Here is a 6805-nt window from a genome sequence, read left to right as displayed (position 1 = left end):
TGGGTTCTATATTAAATTATGCTTCAGAAGTTTGGGGCTTCACGAAGTCGGATGATATACATTTAAAATTTTGAAACGATTACGGCAGGTGAAAATAAATACATGTTATGTTGCTGTTTATGGAGAATTAGGAAGATACCCATTGTATGTAAAAAGATTTGTTAAAATTGTTAAATATTGGTTTAAGGTTCTCAACAATGAGAATATCATAATGCAAACTGTGTACAAACAAGCTTTGAGCGATTGTTATAAAGGGTATAGAAACTGGGTCTCAAATGTAAAGAATATGATAAATCATTTTGGTTTTAGTTATGTTTTTGAAAACCCAAACGTTGTACACGTTAATAGTTTTATAAGCGAGTTCAAATATAGACTTATTGATAATTTTAAACAAGAGTGGTACGGTAAAATGAATAATAGTTCTGCTTTAATGATGTACACAGTTATTTAAAGCGGTTTGGATTATGGAACATATTTAGACTTAGTTCCTAGACGTCTGCGATTATTTTTTGTAAGAATAAGAGTCTCTGCGCATCCGTTGAGAATCTAAACGGACAGATACGCCCAAAATAACATACCACGAAATGAACGTTATTGTTAATGTTGTAATGACTTGGACCTAGAAGATGACTACCATTTTATTTATTATGCCACGACAGCGCATTTACGTTGGAGACGCTGACATGATATTTTAAAGTGTTATCGGATACCCATCCGATAACAGTTTTAAGCTCCGCCCATCAATATCCGTTTTAAAACTCCGCCCATATTTGGTTTACTCAATGATTTTTTTTAGCGTTCCATGTTTTAGCCCCGCCCATTCTGAGAACTACTTTTTTGTAGGCGTGGTATGTCGCTTCTTTGATTTAAATGGAAACAAACAGCGATTCATATTTTATTCAGAAGTTAGAACATTAATAAACAATAAGTTGTTTTTTAAACAAAACTAACACTTTATTAAGTATATATCTATAGGGAAATATAAATTAAATGAGCATTAATCAATGGAAAAAAATTAAACAAATACAAATGTGCACCGCTAGCCTACCATTCATTGGCTGCAGATGAACACAATTTAAAACAGTAATGATAAACATTTAAAACGTAACACAAATATACTTAACACGTTTTAAATAAAATATGACAGATTTGATCAAGTTAAAGAAGAATTTATGACAAATATTCACTAAACATCTCGTCTAAGATTATATAAAAAAAATTAACTAATACTTTACAAATGCTTTCCTTTTTTTGTGTCATTCTTATAAAAAGCAAGGCAAACAGGTGAATAGCATACACAATGAATTAACATTGACAAAGTAAAATAATTAATACTTGATTGAGATGTTTTGCTAATGCCTGCCATGCCTAATAATACATGACAATTTCAATTTTTAAGTGTCTGAAATCAAACTTTCACAAAAAAAAAAGATTCTATCTCCACAACCAAACAGGAAATTTGTGTGGTCAACCTGAAAATAAAATAAAGATTCCTTTAGAAGAAAAAACATCATCAAACATTCATTGCATAACTGCTTTAACCCTTTAAGTGCTGGAACCGAATTTTGATGTCCTTTGCAAACAGTTTGGATCCAGATGATCCAAACTTTGCTATTCTGATAGTTATCTTTGAAAAAAATGAAGAGAATGCTTATTTTACAAATTCAGCAGACGACATTTTAGCAGACGACAAATTTTCCAGCATGCAAAGGGTTAAAAATAAAAATCCAGATATATAATTTGTATTAAAATTGAAACTTTATAAATATAGTGACATATAGATTTATAACATGTTCAGATAAAACAATTACATAAATACTCTCAAAAATAAATTTGTCGACAAAAAAGTATTACCTTTCCGACAAATTAATTAGATGGGTTGATGTGAAGCTGTGCCGGGATGCAGTTGGGGGGGAATATCTCGAGTTGGTTGAGAGGCAGAGAAAGACTCGGACAAGTGCAACTGACGAGGGTAGAACTGTGCCGCCAAGAATTTTGGTAGATATCATCACCCATGGAATGTGTGGTCGCAACTTTCTGCCATTAAAAGAAAAACATTTCATATTATAATAAAATAAAACAAATCCAACAGGAGATAACATTTCAAAATAGAGTGTTTTAATAACATTTTTATGGCACAACTTGAACAAATTACAACTTTAATAGACACAATATTATTAATACAAAATGAAAATGTATAAACTCCACTTTATATTAAAATAATTAAGAATTTCTTTTAACTTAAAATATTTTTATTATGGACTCGGGGCTATTTTTGCTTATTAAGGGAATATGTGTTTGTTTTCTTATTTGAGAAATTTGCGACTAAAATTTTCACAATTTAAAGAAGTTCGGGACTCAAATTTTCACAATTTAAAAAAAGTTTGCAACTCATTTTGTCACAATGTTGATCTGTGGGCGACACAATTTTGAACAGTTTTCGACACATGTTTTCAAAAAAGTTGCACAGCACGCAACTCATTTGTTCACAGTTTTCAACAGTGAATTTTTTTATGAACAGTGCGTGACTCAATTTTTTCACAATTTTGAACAGTGTGCAACTCATTTTTTAAAATTGTGAACAGTGCGCGACTCATTTTTCCACCATGTTGAATAAACAGTGCGCGACTCCTTTTTTTTCCAAATTTTGAACAGTGCGCGACTCATTTTTACAAATTTTGAACAATGCGCAACTCATGTGTTTTCACAATTTGAAGAGTTTGTGACTTATTTTTTTGTAATCTTGAATGAACAGTGCCCCACAAAATTGTCCCCCATTTTTGAACAGTGCGCAAATGATTATTCCAAATTTTGTACAGCGCGTGACATGATTTTTTCACAATTTTGAACAGTGCGCAACTCATTTTTCCACAATTTTGAATGAACAGTGCATGCTTATTTTTTTGCAAAAATTTGAACAGTGAGCAACTCATTTTACAAATTTTGTACAGCGTGTGCCTCATTTTTTCAAAATTAAATTTATGAAAAGTGTGCGACTCATTTTTCCACAATTTTGAAATCATAATGAACAGTGGCAGTGGGCAACTAATGTTTCCCACAATTTTGAACAGTGCGCGACTCATTTTTTCAAATTTTGGTACAGTGCGTGTCTCATTTTTTCACAATTTCGAACAGTGCGCAACTCATTTTTCCACAATTTTGAATAAACAGTTCGCGACAGTAGAACAACTGGCACTGATCATTGGTTCATCAGCATGAGAATGGGTGTAAAAAAATGGCACAAATAATGAAACATGTGTGTTTAAGCATGCATACATAACAATGAAACTTACCAACTATTCGGACAGGAAACATATGGTGCAGAAGCTGCGGGATTCAGCATGCTCTCCCACTGATATTATGTAGATCAGTGGTCAAACTGGCAGTCAACTTATGTTGGGATTTCCCAATTGTGAAGATATTAACCTTGGCTATCTCCAAACACAAACATGTTCATTTATTGTCAGTCAAACAGCAATTAATCCATCATGTCACCCTGACAGTCTCAAAACACGGTGCAAAACCAAAGCATTTTCGTTTCGTCTAACACACAGCTGGTAACGTCGCTGAATATTGCACAAAAGCAGCTTCATTATGAAGTTCCAGCGACTCGAAATACACGTTCTCCACCCACTTTGATTTCGCACGTGAAGGCCTGTTTTTTGGGGAAAACTGTGAACATCTCACAACTAAACGTATATTACGGAGATGGACAAGTTGAAAAATAAATCACTCTTATCACTTCCAAATTGCACACTACGTTAAAATCCCGTTCCATTTGATTATTGTATTTATTGTTTGAAATTTTCACTCTACACATTCGCTTTGAAAATAGCGGTTGGTGTGTACTCTTGGAAGTACATGTCGAATGTGTTATTGTAAAAAAATATTGGTATTGTGTTTTTAGTGCAGAAATTGTTCTTTTAAGTTTCGATTTCTCGCTTTAGTTTTTGTATTATGTGCGTTTAAATTTGATTAATTGTTGCTTACTTTCGAACTATTTTTTTATGTGTAAATATATATGCATAGACGCTAGCGGATGTAATCAGGTTGCTACTAATTTGCATATTTATCAATGAATTTAGCGGTTGTTTGTTTTTGTTTGTTTTGTGAATATTTTCTTATTTACTTTAAAATGTGGCATAATAAATAGAATATATGGTTGGTGACTTTTGATATCATGTGATATAAGACTCGTCCGATATGGCGTGTGAAAAGGCTCGGCAAGCCTCGCCTTTTCCTACGCCATATCAGACTCGTCTTATATCACATGATATCAAAAGTCACCAACCATATATTCTCTATATGTATATGCCGTTGTTACACAGATTTAAGAAAAAAATATTTAAACCGTATATTTTATATTAACCCATCAGTATATACATTCCAAAAGTTATTAATTTCATGTGAACAAATCAGTTATTTACAATGTATGTAAATATATCAAAGAACTTAAGCACATAAAGCATTATGGTGTATGACGAGACACCAAAGAAAGTATCGAGAAATACCTATAGAAGACGAGGTATTTGTTTGAAACCATCCAAGTATAATAGTGTTAAGTAAAGAAAGGGCATAATACTTAATAAATAATATAACTATTATGAAATGTTAAAAAATAAAGATTGTGTCTCAAACACATTTTTTGTTCGAATGTCTTTGATTAGTATATTATATTATGGATTAATTTATTATATTATTTATATTAAAAATGGTTACTGATACAATAACAACACATTATTAAAAAGGCAATAACGACCTTACGTTAACATAAAGTAAACATTTGCGTCTTTAAGTGTCCCATGTATATAACAAAGTCGCTTCTAGCCGTTTATAAAAGATAAAACGCTTTGATTACATTTGCCGTAGCTTTCAACCTCTCGTTCTTCTTCAGCGGCATTTTATTTTTGAAGCGTATCATATTTAGCGGAAGTGACGTTATATTGCTTAACGTTACATTGCGCGCCAATTTATTAGTCTTTTGTATTTAGTCCATATGGTTTGAACGTTCTAAGTTTGCGCTTCCAAAGTTGTTTAATGGTCTTCCGGTACTCGTCGGATCCATTTAATTTTTCTAGTCCTATGACCCGGAAGTCCGCGACGCTGTGGCAGTTTGTGTAAAAGTGCTCGGCAACCGGGCCATTGTGTCGAGTCCGTATCCGGGACAGGTTAAAGCCAAGGAAGATGAGCACCGATGCAATAAGAAGACCTCGACGTGGACTCCAAAGGCAGGCCTTGACCAATGGCTGGACACATATATACAAGCGGTCAAAGACGACATAATTTGTGGATTAAAACGAAAATTTTAGTAAAATCTGAGCAAATCGGAAGAACAGGCAATCAATTTGATTTAAACAATTACTGCACAACGACGAAATCGTTCTTCGTCTTGCAGACAAGGGTTATATATATATATATATATATATATATATATATATATATATATATATATATATATATATATATATATATATATATATATATATATATATATATATATATATGATATTAAGCAACAATTTCACGAATCCATTCATTTAAAACGTCAAGCGCGGCGTGCTGCCTGCAATCCTGACAATTCTTAATCGAGCGAAAAAACATGCATATTGTCTGTTTAGTTTGATACATACAGTCACGCTGGAAGAGTACAATTTAGAGATCTATGATCATCGCATTATTTATAAAAACTCGGAATAGTTTTAGACACAATAGACACAATAGCGCGTTTTCCCGCGCATAATACCAACACATTTATAAATAAAGATTTGTAAATCTTAAATTTAATCAGATAATATACATATGTATTTACATAATATATTTACGAACATCATTTATTATTAGTGTCTGTTTTTTAATGGATTAATGCATACGTCGACTTAGTTTTAACGTATTTATTCATTTTGTATTCATACAATTCAATAAATTATTGCAAAGTAAGAAATTGCCAGACGAGTATGATAGATTTGTAATCTTCTTTCACCAACGTTGAATAGTGGACACGACTTTGTTTGGCATTGAGTGATTTTTCTCTTAAATTCAAGAAGTGAATTGGAGTTTTTGACGTCAGGAGAAAGATTGTTCCATTGGCGGATGGCGGAAGGAAGGAATTGGAATATAGTTGAGTATTTGCGTAAACTGGAGGTATGCCATTTTGGGATCGGAGGTCATAGGCCTGGGATGTGCGAACTGGGATCAGGTTGCACAGATAGAAGGGTGCAATATTGTTCTGCACTTTGTATATTTGCATCATACTATGTTTCTTTCGTCGTTGGGAGAGTGATTCCCAGTTTAGGTCTTTTAGAAGGCGGTCGATGTTGCAATATTTTGTAGCACCTGTCACGATCCTTGCGGCTTCAACTTAGACCGATTCAATGTCATTTTTTAGAGCTACAGAACAGTTGTCCCAAATGATGTCGCCATACTCAAGAAGTGGTCTTATATAGGCGATGTACATCTTTTCAAGATTTGACCTTGTCAGTGTATATTTAAGGCTTCGAAGTATGCCGATTCTCTGCCAGGCTTTGCAAGGATAAATGATATGTGGGAAGACCACTTGGCATCCTCAGAAAAGACAAAGCCTAGGTGGGTGTAAGCTTTGACTTGGGAAATCGAAGTTTGTTCCATTAAGAGTGGTGGATGTGTAGGTTTGATGCGTTTTCTCGAAAAGAGCATACATTCGTTTTTTTAAGGATTAAATGAGACCAACCATGATTTGGACCATGAGGTTATGCGAGACAAGTCAAGATTTAAAGTGACAGCAGCTGGGGCTGGGTCTTCAACAATTATATATATACTGGTGTCGTCG

General features: G+C 33.4%; 1 long non-coding RNA gene across 1 annotated transcript; it reads right to left on the bottom strand.

Annotated features, from left to right (window-relative positions):
* Window positions 1-882: 882 nt before the first annotated feature.
* On the bottom strand, window positions 883-3970 carry LOC127832421 (uncharacterized). The gene is made up of 3 exons (XR_008026893.1): window positions 3294-3970; window positions 1855-2037; window positions 883-1472 (listed from the first exon to the last, which is right to left on the bottom strand). It is a non-coding gene; the product is annotated as an uncharacterized LOC127832421 (long non-coding RNA).
* Window positions 3971-6805: the final 2835 nt, after the last annotated feature.

This window comes from Dreissena polymorpha, chromosome 5 (genome assembly GCF_020536995.1).
Source record: "Dreissena polymorpha isolate Duluth1 chromosome 5, UMN_Dpol_1.0, whole genome shotgun sequence".
Classification (NCBI taxonomy): Eukaryota; Metazoa; Mollusca; class Bivalvia; order Myida; family Dreissenidae; genus Dreissena; species Dreissena polymorpha.
This window is presented reverse-complemented; position numbering and strand designations above follow the sequence as displayed.